Raw genomic sequence first — 17540 nt, forward strand, 5'->3', positions numbered from 1 at the left:
AAACATGCAAAGTTTACATGAACTAAAATATAAATAAAAATAAAAATAAATGCAAACGTCTGCTTACGAAAAGCAGATAATTTTTTTAAATATATTTTTTCCCCCTGAAAATACTGTTTTAAAGTGTGTCTTTCTTAAAATTGAAATATCTTAAAAATTAGTGAAGAATTAGACCCTACTCTAATGTCTTAACGCTAATGGTTCACTATCTGTTGGGCTTTATGGGAACTAAACATTTAATAAGAATATTTTATATTATAAAAGTATTTTCATTGATTTTAATATTATTTATTTTTAATTAATTTGAAGCTGATTAATTATCTTGCTACAATTCAAAAATTTAATTAAATTAATTTACTTAAAAAAAACAATCATTTTTACAATGCAATTACTTACGTTGAAAGAAATTTCATTTTAAATGATTTCAGCAAACGAATTTTAATGAACGTTTCTGAATGTTCTGAATTAGTGATATTCAAGTTTAATTTAATTAAAAAAAATGATCTTTAAGCAAAAGAAGTTACGTTTTTGCTGAATTTAAGATGATTTTTTTTTTTTGCATTAAGGTTGGCAAGTGCCTTAAGTCAACTCCGTGTCCTGCTTTAAATCGTGACTGAGTGCAAATTATCCTAAGCTTAAATGCAGTTTTTAAGTGTTCTTTTTTAAGTGATTTTGTGTGCCCAAATGATGGTTACAGGCTGGACCATTCACAGATCAAAGAGAGATCTATCTGGTTCGCTGATTTTTTTTGTTTTTTTTTGTTATGTTCTCGGTTTAAGTGATATTAGAATACTTTATTCAACCAACAATAACCAGCGTATCTAATAATTGAGGAAGTCTCAGCAGAAGAAGGAGGTTTATCTGAACAAGTTATTTCTTAAAACATTGACTTCAGAATAGAAGACAGGAAAAAAAAATCAAGATACTGAAGAACTTTTAACCATAACCTTAACTGGTTTCTGTGTGCGGACATCTTTGGAATTGCTACAAACTTAATACTTACAACAGAAGGACTAAGAGTATCTTTACAAGAAAAGCTTTTTACCTCATCATTATCATCATTCAAGTTTAAACTTTGAAAACTTCGCTGCCCGACTTCATTCGATGGAAAACGTTGACAATGAAGGGATAGATTTTTGTTTTGTTTAGGATACTGGGAGATTTGGCTTTGTAGCCACTCCCTTAGTGAACAGATAAGGGAACTACTTAAATGATCTCATAAAAAAGAACAACAAAAAATGAAGTCGTACTTTATCGTTATATAAGTTTTAATCTGTAGGTGAACATTTTTATACATTGTCCCACAACAGGGTGTGTCTAGAAGTCCTTCAAACAGTTTTGTATATAAACCATTGCAAGTAATGTGCAGGTATCAGTTCTATTACAAGCAGAACAGACCTCTCAAACAATCATGTTCAAATTCCTTGTAAGTAAATGTATATAAATGTAAATAATTGTTAGAATAACAATTTCAATAATTCTTCTTCTTCATTTCCAAAAAAAAACAGTTCTTGGTAGCTTTGGCTATTGCCTGCGTAGTGGCTGTAGAAGAGGCCGAAAGAGTTAAGAAGCAAGTGTTTGGACTTGGTCTAGGATACACAGGACTTGGCTACACCGGTCTCGGCTACACTGGAGTCGCTGGAGTCCTTCCATACAACGGATACACTGGACTTTATGGACATTATGTATATTAAATTGGCTTCGTTTTTTTTCATGAACTAATTACTTTTCGGCTTATGATGAAATAAAAATTTTCCGTTTTATAAAAAAATTTTGTTTTATATTTTCATTTCTTCCACTTATACTAGAGTTCGCCCTAAATTTAAGTACTTTGTCTCCACAGTTGTAGGTCTATGTTTTGTCTTCGATGTCACAGATTTGAACTTAAAAGTATTGTAAATTCGAAAAAGTTTCTGCGCTTGAAAAGCTTGGCCTCATCCTTCGGACCCCCTGTAGTGCAAGAAAATGCATTTCTGAGTTTATATCGCTTTCCTTCCTGGATGAATCATTTTTTATACCGGCTTCGAATATACTGGAATGGAGTCCTCCATTCTTGGGCCGCACTAGACGCAATAAACTATGCAGTTTAAACTGGCATCTTTACATCGTATATAGTTATTAATAATAAAAATAGGAATGGAAAAAAAATGTGAACCTTTTAAAATTATTCCTAATTATAAAGTCTTCCTACAACAGATTGTGTTAAGGACCTAGGACTTTGCATGGACAAACGTCTAACCTGGAATCCACATACTAGACTTAAACGGAAAGAACTAAACAAACGATTCAAACTTCTCTCTAGACTTCTTGACAATACAGTCTAAGCTTTAACTAAACCATAAATGACTTATCTACACTAGATACTGAAATCTGCCAGGACTTACGGAATGGAACTTTGGGGCTCAGCCAAAGCTTCGAATATCTATAAAAATCCAAAATCCTTCCAGTCAAAAAAAACCTCACATTCTAATCCTCTAGTATCCCCCAACTTACTGCATTGCCTGGAAATACTCGCAAGACGGTTGAAGCGCTGCTTGTGGCCACGTGATCTTCTCTATGAAGTAAGTGCCAGAGCACAATAGTGAACTGTTTTTCTTTGGGAGTTCCACCGATGGGTGAATTCTCTCCTCTCGTGTTACTCATGTTTTACTATGCATCATGTTGTATCAGCTTCACTTATTGCAGAAAAAAAAAAAATAATAATAGTAATAATAATAATAATGGATAAGCCTCGTCGACAACGTCGATGAAATAAGAGGGGATGTGTAGAGACACTCCTGCAGTCCCAGGCTCCACCCTACCTTGTTAAGCAAGGTGTAGTGATTGGAAGCTATGGGTTTTATACGTGTCATCCCAGTTCGAGTAGTATAAGGAATTAAGAAGAACCACGATAGTGGATAGGCGCTAATGACCAAGCTGTCGATGCGCCGGGAAAATAATAATAATAATAGATAAGGAAAGGGATTAGGTATGCGGTTAGCGTAATGGATTCCCACGCGGAGGTCCCAGGTTCGAATCCAGCTGCTGGACCCTTAGATTTTTCTCTTCCTAGGAGCTTCTTACGGCTCGCTGTCCGGTGATTGGCAGTGTTGTCTGTTACGAGAGAACACTGTCCGGAGGCCGGCAGTGCACTGGAAAAAGCTACGGGCGCCAATAACCTTAGATGCTGACTTGCCTTAAATCATTAAAAAAAAAAAAATTAATAATAATAATAAAAATTATAAAGTACTTTTTATAAACACTGATCACAGAAAAGGTCATGTTATTTTGTGATTTTTAATTCACATATTTCGACGGGTTCGAGAACTCCTAAGTAAACTGGGCTGGACTGTTCGAGAGCCTGAAACCAGGTACTCAGAAAACGTGGGAAAATTTCCTAACTTCTTCCAGGCGGAAATTCACGCAATAGAAAGTTGTGTTCAGTTTAACGTTGGTAAAAAAAAATGTCTGAATCAGGAGATTGTCAATAGAAACTTGAGCTCCAAAAAAAAGGTTTTAAATTGCCTCGGCAGACTCAATATTTTGGGCTTAGAAAACGAAGTTACACAATTTTTGGTGCTAGTGGTTTGTTGGCTTTTGAAGGAAATGAGACGGCCTTATAGCTTATTAAAAAACAGTACACCAATTCCTCTATTCGGGGCTTAAACTTTTTCTTGAGATGGAAGACAGTTCTACACAGGAGGAGCTGTCTTCCTGGTCTAACGCAGGCAACAGAACTGAGGCAAGCCCTGGTTCTGAACAAGAACAAACTTGGTCAGCTGAAAGGTTTCTTTAAAATGTTTTTCTGAAGGTTCAAATCCATCAGAATTTTGTTCTTTTGGTCACTTTACATATGAGAAAAGTTCAGTGGTTTGAGAAAAGTGAGACAGTGTGTAAAGAGTAATTTAGTGGGCAATGCTGTCGATTAACCCTCATAATAGAACGATTAGTTGATTTCTAGTAATTTTAGAACATACGAGGTGTGGCTATTAAATAACGAGACTGATGCTGCTACAGAAGAACTATGCATGCGCCAAATCCTAACTTTTCGACAGATGTGCAGCGTAAAGACTTCTCTTTAGATTGCATCGTCTCACGTGTTTATAGAGAAATCTGTCTGACCGAAACCGTCGTTTGTGTAAGAGGTGTTAGTTTCGTTTTGCCGAAAACATGATACTACACATGTAGTAAAGCAACGAATTGTCGTGGAATTTCACATCAAAACTTGATAAAACCACTACCGAAATTTTTTTATTTAAAGAAGCTTATGGCGATGAATGTTAATCACGTGCGCGAGTTTTTGAGTGGTTCAAGCGTTTCCAAGATGGCCGAGAAGATGTCGGAGATGATGAGCACCCGGGTCGCCCTTCCACGTCCAAAACGGATAAAAATATCGATTATAATTAATCAACATTACATTAGTACCGTGAGGTACTTGTTTAACTCCGTGAAAGAGTAAGGAAAAAACGACCCGATTTGTGGAAGAACAAGTCATGGGTTCTCCATCAAGACACACTGCATTGTCTGTCAAGACGTTTCTACCCAAGTACAACATCCCAGTTTTAGACCAACCGCCTTATTCGCCCTGACCTGGCCCCATGTGACTTTAGATCTGTTCCCAAAAGTCAAATCTGCATTAAAAGGAACAAGATTTCAGTCCGTTGAAGCTGTAAATAAAAAGCGGTACGCGTCATGTAGGAGCACACAGAAAAAGACTTCCAGCACTGTTTCGAAACAATGGTAAATTCGCATGAAGCGTTGTAGGGATAGGGGAGGGGTGTATATTGAAGGTGATAATAACTAAATATGTATAAATTTAAAATAAAATGTTTTACAGCAATAGTCTCGATATTTAATAGCCACACCTCTTATATCTATAACTTTAAGCTGAAACATTTTCCACTTGAACCCTTGCCTTAAACAAGTCTTCTTCAAAACAAGGCAGGCAGCTCTAGTCTATCTTAGTACTCTTGCCCATTGCCACATTCCTCGAGAATGTACTTTACCGAGATATTCAGACCTTCTTAAGTTTTCTTGCAAAGTCAGAGAGATAGCACCACTGGCGCGTATCGAGGTTATGTTTAGTTAGTAGCATCTCTTGGTAGAACACACACCAAGTTTCAGCCAGATCGGTCTATTTCTTTGTGTTTGGCATTCGTTTGAATCGAGGAAGTCGAGTGATTTACAAAAAATGGACGAAAAAGAATTTCGTGTGTTGATTAAACACTACTTTATGAAAGGCAAAAAACGCCTCAGGAGACTAAAGAGAAGCTTGGTAAACATTATGGTGACTCTGCACCTTCGATTAGAACAGTTTATAAGTGGTTTCAAAATTTTCGGAGTGGCCATACGTTCTGGACGCCCTGTTGAGGTTACTACTCCAGAAATCATTGATAAAATCCATGATATGGTGATGGATGACAGAAGAGTGAAGGTGCGTGAGATTGCTAGTGCTGTGGGAATCTAGAATGAACGGGTACATAATATTTTGCATCAACATTTGGACATGACAAAGCTATCCGCAAGATGGGTGCCGCGATTGCTCACGCTTGACCAAAAACGAAATCGTGTGAAGTGTTGCAAGGACGGTTTGCAGCTGTTCCAGAAGAATCCGCAGGACTTTTAAGCGTCGTTTCGTCACTGTGGATGAAACATGGATACATCACTAGACTCCTGAGACCAAAGAACAATCTAAACAATGGGTTACCAAGGGGGGAGTCTGCGCCAAAAAAGGCGAAGACCGTTCCTTCGGCCGGAAAGATTATGGCGACTGTCTTTTGGGATTCGCAAGGAATAATCCTCATCGACTATCTGGAAAAGGGTAAAACTATTACAGGTGCATATTATTCATCGTTATTGGACCGTTTGAAAACCGAGCTGCAAGAAAAACGCCCACGATTGGCCCACAAAAAAGTCCTTTTCCATCACGACAACGCACCAGCTCACACCTCAGCAGTTGTGGTCGCAAAATTAATGGAAATAGGGTTCCAACTCGTTTCACATCCCCCCTATTCTCCAGACTTGGCTCCCTCGGACTACTATTTGTTCCCCAAGATGAAGAAATGGCTGGCGGGAAAAAGATTTTATTCAAACGAGGAGGTGATTGTAGAAACGAATGGCTATTTTTCAGACTTGGACAAATCCTATTATTCGGAAGGGATCAACAAACTAGAGCAGCGTTGGACGAAGTGTATAAGCCTAAAAGGAGACTATGTTGAAAAATAAAAAAGGTTTACCCCAAAAAATTAAGTAGTTTTTATTTTTGCACGGACTTTTCAAACGACCCTCGTAGTTATAAAATCAATTGATTATGATCAATTGATTGTTCAAATTCAAAAAAATTGTTGTTTTGACCAAAAGGTTTTTTAAAATCATATTTTTACCGAATTCGGTCTTAATAATGTATTTTGTACTACGTAACTTTTTTTCATAATTTTTTGCGGTTTTTACTCTAAAATAAAATAATATTGTTATTATTTCTGATTAATTATCTAACAATACAAAATTTCTTACTATTGTAAGTGAACAGCCAGCCATACTTCAGTCAGTGTTCTGTAAATTATTTTTAAGTACCGTACGATAAAGTAAATAGTACAAGAAATTTTAGTAGATTATATAACCAAAGACGCTTGTAAGTGATTAAAATTATATTTGGTGTATATACCAAATGGGTGTGCCTTAAGACCTTCAAAATTTGGTATATAAGGTTGCAGATATTGGCTAACAGTATCAGTTCTTATTGCAAACAGAACAGACAACTTACCACCATGTTTAAATTCCTTGTAAGTATTCAAATAGTTCATATTATTATAAGTTACTTTACTATTGTTTCCAAATTATAAAACTATATCGTAACTAATTCTTCTTGTTCATTTCCAAAACAGTTCTTGGTAGCTTTGGCTATTGCCTGCGTAGTGGCTGTAGAAGAGGCCGAAAGAGTTAAGAAGCAAGTGTATGGTCTTGGTCTAGGATACACTGGACTTGGCTACAACGGTCTCGGCTACGCTGGAGTCCTTCCATACAACGGATACACTGGACTCTATGGACATTATGTATATTAAATTGGCATGAACAAAATGTAAATTGCAATACTTCTTGGCAACCATTAAAATAAAAATTTTCCGTTTTATAAAACTTAAAAGAAGTTTATTTTAATCTAACTTATCGTTCCATATTATTCCTACTTTTATGTTAGGTAAATGTAGTTTCTTATAAACAAATCATCTTGAAAATGATCTTGTTATTTTGTGTATTTTAAGTTGTTCGTCCATTTGGGGGGGGGGGGAAGGAGAAATGAGAACTTCTGCGGAAATGGAACTTGAGTCTACTCGGAAAATTTCCTAGCTTCTTTCCGGTCGGGAATGCATGCCATATAAAGATGTGATCAGTTTAATCTCCATAGTAACCTCCACAGTAAATATCTGGTACCAAGAGATTCTTCTTGATAGCCAGGTCGCTGGGTGAGCTCCAATATCAATCAGCTCGTAAATGATGCGGGAATCGACTCGGCCATCTTAACGAACTAAGCAAAGAAAACAGAGTTACCTTCTTCTTTTTTTTTGGCACTTTGGGTGCCATGGACATGTTGGCATGAATGGGAATTTGGCAGCCGAAGTCCTAGCAAAGCGCCAAATCCCCTTTTAAAGGGTCCATACCCTTTTGCCGGATAGGTGATTATACTATTCAGTAAGAATAGTATTTATCTAGCGAGGAGGTAGTAGCAAATAATTTCAGTACAAAATAATCTAAAATAAAATAAATAATAATTTAAATAAATAAGTAATAATAATAAATAAATAATCTGAAAACTTATTCCTTTCTTTACGTACTACTTTTCCAAAATCGGCGCCTCAATTTTTCACATATATGAATGTTAAAATGTGATCAAAGAAAACTCAACTGGTAATACCGATTTTTGGAGAGTGTTCTCTCGTTACAGACAACACTGTCCATCATCGGACAGTGATATTATTGTTATAATTATTATTATTTTGAGATTTCCTTGAAAAAGGGTCCCAGAAAAAATATACGAGTATTATAAAATTATAGATACATAACTATTTATTTAAATGATTTTTCCAATGAATAATCATCTTAGTGAACCTTACCACCAACTTCTCAATCCTTAAATAGAATTTTCCGGGATAAATGTTTCGCTAAAAGTGGTAGATCTCAATTTGTGACGAAAATCGCTTGAAGAGTTTCCGTTTAAAAGCTTATAAAAGTGAAATATCTACTCAGTATAGGGTTATTTCCGGTTGTAAACGTCATGTTTTGGTCAGCATTCATGGTGTTACCAAAAAGAAAAATGAAGACTTTTGAGATTTTTAGATTGTTCACATAATATATGCAACACCCCAAACATTTTCTTTTTTTTGGAGTCAGTGTAATCAAAAAATGCGTATTTCCGGTGAAAAATATAAAATCAAAAAAATAGGCACGATCTTAATACTTCCTCTTTGTTTCTTTAGCCTAGAATTAAATCAACAATTTAGGCTCAACACAAAATAAAGATGGGGGGTTTGGGGGGCATAGCCTTTATATTGGGGCATAATTGAATAAAAATTGTTGATTGGAATTTTAAAAATGTTCAGATGTTACTTGATTAACTCATCATCATCATCTTCTGGCGCTACAGAAAGCCTACTAATGAGAGCCTTGGCCTCCTCGATGTTCTTCTGCCAGTCCTCTCGATTCATTGTGGCAGACTTCCACCCAATTCCTGATGCCAAGCATCTTCTCTTTCACCATCAATCCAAGGTAGCCTAGGACGTTCCCCTCTCTTTTTACACGGTCCAGCTTCTCCTCCAAAACATTTTTTTGGGGGGCGATTTTCGGAACTGTCCATCCTAAGAACAACATCTCCAGCCCATCTCAACCTTCCCAGCTTAATTATTCTCGTGAAGTTTGGTTCCTGGTCTTGTAACAGTCTTGCATCACCTCCCGCTTTGTCTGCCGTCGCCGACAGAGTATTCTACGAAGCATTTTATTCTCGTAAGGCTAACAGAGCTTTCTCATCGGATCTGGTGTTGACCCACGTGTCTCGGATCCATTTGTATGGACAGGACAGAATAGAGTTTCATATAAGGATACTTTTGTAACCCTGGTTACCAGTTTACTTTTTCGATTAAGCCCAAAATTACCAATCTGTTAGCCAGCAGCAGTTTCCTTTTGATTCCTAAGATCACTTCGTTATCCCTAGGAGATTGTATCTACTCTTTCAAACCTAAAATCACCTATCGACACATATCCTGCACCCGAACAGCATCTCCAACCAACTGCATGCATATTTTTAAAAAGGTCCAGATATTTAATCAATAACTATCTATACTTCAATAAAATCTTGCTCATTGATAGATAATTAACATTGAATCGAAACGATTGGACAAGATAATTCATGAATCAATCATGAATGATTCATTGATCATTTTAAGCCAATAAAAATTTATTATAAGTGATTACATAATATGTATTAAATATATGTCGACTTATTAGTGGACCAGCTTAAATACAATCTGGCATCCAGTACAGGTGGGCGGATCCACTTATTGCCAGACCTTCAGCTATGTTTTGTTTCCAAACAAAGTAGCCATAAGTGTTTATTTTGACGTCATTTCCTGAATAGAATATTAACAATAAACCAAAATTTGCGAATTCCTTCCTGGAATTTATCTATTTTTTTTATCCTTTTTTTGTTAAGTAAGGGATTCCCAGTTTTTGGGATACTTGAGTCAGATTCCACCACAGGAGGACTTGTTTAAAATTGGTGATGATGTATTAATAGTGTAAGAATTCTTTGAATTGAAATTTTCATTATATTTTTAAAATCAATGAGAATAACCGTATTTTGGAAAATTTTAACAATACTTCATGCTGAAATTCCTCTCTCAGTGGTCGCCATATTTTCTTTTTTCTTGGCCTATCAGAGGACATCCTAAGTTAGTCACCTGAACTTCGCCTATGCTGGTAGTCCTAAAACATACACAATTAAGTCCTAGGGGTTATAGGCAATGCTAGGCAAGATATGTGCAACCATTTGGGTTTAAGCGAACCCATAGAAGTATGCTAGCTTAACGTTTCGCAACTTTTTTTGTGTCGTAACTTATTTCTATGAAGGCTTATAGTGACCCAATTGATTTTTTTTTATAAAGTAAAGTATAAAGTAATTGCCTATTTTTTCAGGCGAGCTTTACGTCCAACTACCAAATTAGGTGACGTGGACGGAAGGCGACTAGCAAACATACTTTACTGTAAATTTCTCATATTAACCATTAAAGGTATAGACAGGGGAATATAGCCTAGTACCGCAATACATCTTAGCTTTGCGGGTCTAGCCTATAACCGCTCAGCTACCGTGGTGACTAGCAAATATACTTTACTGCAAATTTCTCATATTAACCATTAAAGGTATAGACAGGGGAATATAGCCTAGTACCGCAATACATCTTAGCTTTGCGGGTCTAGCCTCTAACCGCTCAGCTATCGTGGTGACTAGCAAACATACTTTTCTATAAATTTCTCATATTAACCATTAAAGGTATAGACCGGGAATCAAATCCAGTATCACAATACATATTACCTTTATAGGTCTCACCTCTAATTCCTTTTCCATTTTATTTAATCTCAAAGACCATCTTATATTTTCCAACTCTTCAAGTTCAAATCCTCGATCCATTCTCCCAATACTAGATCTCGTTCCTCTGAACTCTATATTCCCACACACCGTACTTCATCCTTTGACAAATCTTTCTTAATTCGCGCTACTTCTTTCTGGAACTCCTTACCATCATCTGTCCGTCATGTTCCTACCCTTTCCATATTTAAATCCCTTCTGTTTCTACTCCTTTCTCCTTTCTACTCAGCTCCCTCCGAAATAATAATTGAATGCATTTATTTCCTTAATTTTAATTCTTATTTTTGTAAATACTTGATTATTTTTTGTATATAAATATTTAAAATACAGGCTAAAACCAATAGGGCCTCCAATTGTACATGTATTTATTCTAAGGGGACAATAATCCCAGGATAATAGATTTATTTTTCATTCATTCATATTCATTCATCAAATTTACTCGGATTTACTAGTAGTTATACATAGGGAAGTGGCTGATTTCCTACGTGGAAATCGAGGGAATCCAGTTGCTGCCGCTTAGTTTTTATCCTATGAGCTTCTTACAGCTCACCCCAGAATGATAGAATACTGTCCGGAGATAGTCAGTGCACTGTGAGAGGGGGAAACTCCTGGCGTCAATAACCTCAGACGTTGATATACCTTAAATTTCAAAATAATCTACCTTCAAGAGATTCTAGAAGTAGCTCTTCCAATCTTATGTATTTTAGAATTCATATGAATGTATATTGAATTTATATTCAGAAATGTCTGGAGATTTATCGTATCGACTGTTTCTCATCAAATATTGAAACGGTAAATCGCTACATCACATTCTCCATTTCCTACCTTTCTGATTCAGAAAAAGTTTTGTGTAAATAACATTTTTTTCTCTTTATTTACTTAATTATTTTATTTATTAAATGCACTGGAATATTCAAGTATTAATTTTTAAAGAACGTGTGTTTATATATATATTTTTTAATTCAATTTAAAGCGCGTCAAGTTCCGAGGCCATTGGCGTCCGGAGCATTTTTTCAGAACACTTCCAGAACAGATTGTGTTTTCTCATTATAGACAACACTGTCCATCACCGGACTTTAAGCTGTATGAAGCATTAAAGATCTCCGCGTGGGAATCCAGAATTCTCTTACCACCTTTAATGGGCAAAGCTTACTTGGACACAAGAGAACTGAACATAACCGAAGTCGTTTGTGACCTTACTGGAATGGCTTTCTGGTAGCTTAGAACATCGACTGGACAATTTTATAGATCTAAAACCTTTAGTTGGGACATTTTTCTTGGAAATTCCTTTTAAGGACTCTTTTAAGGGAGAGAATTGAGTGGGCAATCAACCAGAGTACTAAGTACCTAATGTAGGCTCTTGTAATTAATATATTATTGACAAGAATTTAAGGAGTTGCTGGAATTCGGTATTTTGAAGATAATTTTTAGAATCTCGCGAACTGTAGCTACAGACAAAGTTGATTTAGATTGTTCATTCTAAATGGGTTAGTTCCATCTTTTAACTGTTTATCGTTTATCGTAGGATGATAACTTTTCTCAAGCATGCGCTACAAGTGTTGTTAGTTCGTTGAAAGTGGTGGTGGAGGCAGATAATCCTACCTACCCCCACTTCCCACAGACTAACTCCCTCTACCAGGGTAGATACTACAACCCCCCCCAAGTTTTGGGCCTTATTGCACAATGGACCCTTCTTATTTTTAGGTGGCAGTGATTGTAGATCTCTGAGAATATTCTCCTTCTTCATTTTTCAGTTTTTTTTCTTCACGCATACCTTAAAAAACTCCCCAAGTATCCAGGTCACTTCCGGCCTGGTTTTGATATGCTACCAATCAGGTTGGTGTACTATGTTGAATGATACAGATGTCTGTATGTAATCACATGGTGAAGATGAAGATTTAAATTTCCCTAAAGTTGTTCCTGTTCTTTTCCCTTCCTGTTTCCTTATTTTTCGTTTGAAGAAAAGTTTGGCGAAATGAACATTAAAGAACGTCGATGAACGAGTAGATGATTTCAGTTCTTCTTGGGTTTTGAAACCACCGTTCATCTAAGATTATCATTTTGAAACACTATAGGCTTAGTTCTTTTTTAGTAAAGTAAAAGTAAAGTAAAGTAATTGCCTATTTTTTGTCAGGCGGGGCTTAACGTCCAACTACCAATTAGGTGTCGTGGACGGAGGCGACTAGCAAACATACTTTACTGTTAATTTCTTTTATTAACCATTAAATAAAATCCAAGGGCTAAGACCAGGAATCGAACCCAGTACCACAATACATATTAGCTTCGCAGGCTTCGCCTCGGCTACCGTGGCGCCTTAGTACTCTTTTTGGCTTAATCATTTAAAAGAACAACTACACGCACACAAAATTCACAGTATTTTTAATAATTTTCTCTTACTAGAAGCTTTTCAAAGCTCACCGGTACGAAGCAGGGCAGTGTAACGAGAAAACGCTGTCCGGAGGCGGGCAATGCACTGAAAAAAGCTCCGAACGCTGATGACCTCATGGTTGACAAATTTTGTTACATTGTACTCCAATCAGGTTCTTCAGGATAATTAAAGCGGAAATCAACGTTGCAATTCCGTTAATGCTCATAATACTACTTGTTAATTATTCTAATTGCAGAATAAGAAACGTCTTCTCATTGAATTATTTAACCCTTAGAATCATGAGACCATTCAAGTTAATTAAGTCTAATTTCGATTCTGCGACCATCTAATTATTTAGAGAAGATTCTATCTTCCTTATCCGTTGGAAATACATTTTGCTATAATATTCTAAATTTTGAAATTGTCTATTGTTCTCCTCAATAAGGAGTTTATAAGAAGTTATTACGCTGAGTGTAAAGTTTTCTTTATTCTGTGTAAGAAACGATTTTCTCATTGGCTTAACACGTACCAAGACTGGCGAACAAAGCTAAGGAAGTTAACGAACGAAACCAAAATTAATAATATGTATTTTTATTTACATAAACAATTTTTTTTTTTTTTTTTTTTTTTTTACAAAAAATAAAACTCTAAAATAATATTTTTCCTTTCCTTGATGAAAATGACAAAAAGTATTTTTTTTTAAATCAGCAATCATAAATTTCCCAATCATTGTACAAATTTAGTATCCGTAATATCCATGGTATCCAGCGTATGGATAATAACCACTGTAAGCAGTAGGGTAACCAGCATATCCATATGGATAAGCCCCGTAAGCACCATAAGCACCAAATGTTTGTTTCTTAACTCTTTGAACTTCTTCAACAGCTACAACGCAGGCAATGGCCAATGCCAAGAATAGCTGAAATATTTGTTTAGGATTGATTACATAAAATTTAAATATTATTTCATTAATGAGTTGAAAATATTTACATTAAAATAAATAAATAAATATAAGTTATTCGATTAGATAAAAGACCAAAGTTGAGTTTTCAAAATTTTTACTATTATTTTGAATTTCACATCTAAAAGCACTACTGAAATGGTAACCAAGCGGTTATAGGCTAGACCCGCAAAGCTAAGATGTATTGCGGTACTAGGTTATATTCCCCGGTCTATACCTTTAATGGTTAATATGAGAAATTTGCAGTAAAGTATGTTTGCTAGTCGCCAAGATAGCCGAGCGGTTATAGGCTAGACCCGCAAAGCTAAGATGTATTGCGGTACTAGGTTATATTCCCCGGTCTATACCTTTAATGGTTAATATGAGAAATTTGCAGTAAAGTATGTTTGCTAGTCGCCAAGATAGCCGAGCGGTTAGAGGCTAGACCCGCAAAGCTAAGATGTATTGCGGTACTAGGCTATATTCCCCGGTCTATACCTTTAATAGTTAATATGAGAAATTTACAGTAAAGTATGTTTGCTAGTCGCCACGGTAGCCGAGCGGTTAGAGTATCCGGTATCTTATCGTTCGTAATATGTTGTCTGTCACTAATATACTATTCAGCAGTATTAAATGGTTTGTTGAAATTACGCGTTTAAAGGAAAGACCTCAACTAGTGGTTTACCTTTTTTAGAATATATTCGTTCACTTTTTTGTTTTTTTAAAGATTTTCTGACAATTGACTCTGATGCTTTAATATAAAACTACATACTATTCAGGGTGAACCAGTAAGTATTGTCCATAGGCCTACTGTGTGTAGTACATCTGAAGTGGAGTTCAATGACGTATTGGCTAACTTCATATTTTCCACTGTTCTTGAGTGACGTCACTTTTTTTCTAAAAAAATATTTCCTAACATTTTCTCAAATATTTCAGAGAGATCAGAAGTAACTTTCTTTTTTTTTATAAAGTGCAATTTGTAACCTTTGACTTCCTTATTTTAAGACAATCTACATTAAAAATTGACTACTGGTCCATCTAAAAGAGTTTTCAATTAATTAACTTGATACCTAAACACTGTTGGGTGCTCGTGAACACGTTTTCTTGTAAAACAAACGTAATTTCTCATACGGAGATGAAAGGAATCCTGGAAAATGATATACCGTTAGAAAACCCATTAAATAAGGAAACTTTTGTAAAAAGTGACCAGCACCTAGGTCTTGATAATGATCACATAAGGGCCTAATGAGTTTTCTTAAAAAATTTCGATTACTTTTATTTTTCCCAGTATCCAGGAGGAAGATTGAGGCTGTTTGGAGAATAATTTATGCTTCGAAATGGTGTCAATTTTTAGAAAATTTATCTGTCTTTCTAACCGTGTCATCAGAATCGAATTCGGATCAAAACACTTTCTGAGTAATAATAATTTTTATTGCAAAAAAGTAATGATTTTAGAAAAAAAAAAATTAAAGTGACGTCACTCAAGAACAGTGGAAAATATGAAGTTGGCCAATACGTCATTGAACTCCACTTTAGATGTACTATACACAGTAGGCCTATGGACAATACTTACTGGTTCACCCTGTATAGATCACCCACCTGTAGATCTATATCTCTTATTTGAATAATTTTCCAAACAAATTTGAGAGTAGTGCTAGGAGAGGGGATGGGTTTCTTCTAGTCAGAAGATCATTTGAGAATTTTAAAATTTGGAATTTAAGAAAATGTTCCAGTGCTCTTAGAGTGTTCAAGTATTATAGAAATATGTTCAGACTGTATATTGTTCCATGCTTGTGTTGCAGTAGGACTCGATTATAAAGACAAACTTCAGAGACATATTAGGAAGTTCTTATAATAAACTATCCTAAAAATTGATCGCCCACAAAAAATATGCAGAATCATGTTACAAGTTTAGAGAAATGGTTTTGTTGGTGGCGGCCAAAAATATGTGGAAGGAAGTGCAGCCATATTACTTTCATTTTTTCGTAAAAAAAAAACACTGCCTCCTCTATATTACAGACAAAACTGTTGTCCGCTACCTTGGTCTATTCATCGATATAACCCTCACACTCGACAAGAAATGAACACACTGTACAGACCCCTCGATAAACTTATTAGACAACAGATCACGACTATCGCTAGAGAATAAACAGTCTCTCTTATAGAACCGTCTACAGAATCAAACTACAGGGGTTCCTGCCAAGCGTACTAACCTCCTAAGATAATTTAAATCTTATAATAAAAAGAAAATCCTGCGCACAATCGTCCAATGGCTTCCTTCTATCTATCCAACCAAACCTTAACATTATTACCTCACAATATTCCTATCCTGCCCGGAAGTAACTTCAATCCGCTACAAGAAATTCCACGACACTTTATCTGCATATCCTTTACTCGCCTCTGTACCCGAATTTATTTCTGACAACCCTCCTAGACGTCTTAGGGTACGTTTACAACGGAGCTGTGAGTATAGATGATAGCAGAGATGATAACTGATAGAGTAAAATATAATCGCTGATTAGTGTGCACAACGGAGCCGTGATACATGCAACATGTCCGAGTAGTGAAGAAGAGTTTTTATGTTCACCAGCAACAAAAAGGTATATTTAAAAAAAAAAGATGTAGAAAATATCATGTACATACCATAAATAAAAAAACGAAGAACTTTGGGTGAATTTCACTATTTATATAAGGAACTTAGAAATTATCCGGATCGTTTTTTTGAATATGTGAGGATGGGTCCAACCACATTTGACTAAATTTTAGAAAAAATAAGGTCAAAATTAAGAAAACGTAGGAAAAATTGTCATGGAAATCCTATAACTCTAGAAGAAAAACTAGTGATAACTCTGAGGTAAGGTTATATTGAGGAAAAACAAATAAATACACATAAAAATAAATGTAAACACGATTTAAAAAACAAAATATTGTTTAAAAGTAAATAATAAAATAATAACCAAAAATAATGAGTAAAGAAGCACTAATTAATTTTTCTACCTCCATTTTGAAGCTCCGATACTGGAGTTCAGCTAGCAGAAAAATGAAAAATTCAATTCTATCATCTATGCTCGTTTATAGCAGCGCGTATGTGTCACTAGTCGAAGCTTCGTTGTGCACGCTCACATAAGAATGTACTAGGTTATTCTATAAGCGCTGATGCATCACTGCTATCATCTCCGCTATCATCTATGCTCACAGCTCCGTTGTGAACGTACCCTTAGGCTGGAAACATAGTGGAGCGGCGAGCAAAGTGGCAATGATAGCGAAGAGCAAAGCGGCGAAAACAAACACTCATTTAGATATGGTTTCTCTATCTTCGCTTTGCTTTCCACTTTGTGCGGTCCCATATGTAAACTTGTGTTTGTTTTCGCCGCTTTGCTCGCCGCTCCACTGTGTTTCCAGCCTTAAATGGTTATAGCCTCCTAATTTCGCTCGAGTAAATATGTCAGGCAATTAAATCTCTTACGCAGAGTGCTATCACTGGTCTAGTTTCTCCCCACATTAATTATTAATATTTTACAGAACAGATGTACTAGTTCCGGTCAAATTTTGCCGTTTTAATAATTAACACAAAAAAGAAAAAGTTCATGAAATATTTTTCATGACAAATTTTAACAAAT

At 35.7% G+C, this 17540-nt stretch overlaps 1 protein-coding gene across 3 annotated transcripts in view; it reads right to left on the bottom strand.

Moving 5' to 3' along the window:
* Nucleotides 1-17540, bottom strand: part of LOC141454658 (ras-related protein Rap-2a) — a 234324-nt gene that overhangs the window by 82907 nt on the left and 133877 nt on the right. The gene's annotated exons all lie outside the window — the stretch shown is intronic.

Source organism: Rhodnius prolixus, unplaced genomic scaffold (genome assembly GCF_049639745.1).
Source record: "Rhodnius prolixus isolate KJV_2025 unplaced genomic scaffold, Rpr scaffold_9, whole genome shotgun sequence".
NCBI lineage: Eukaryota > Metazoa > Arthropoda > Insecta > Hemiptera > Reduviidae > Rhodnius > Rhodnius prolixus.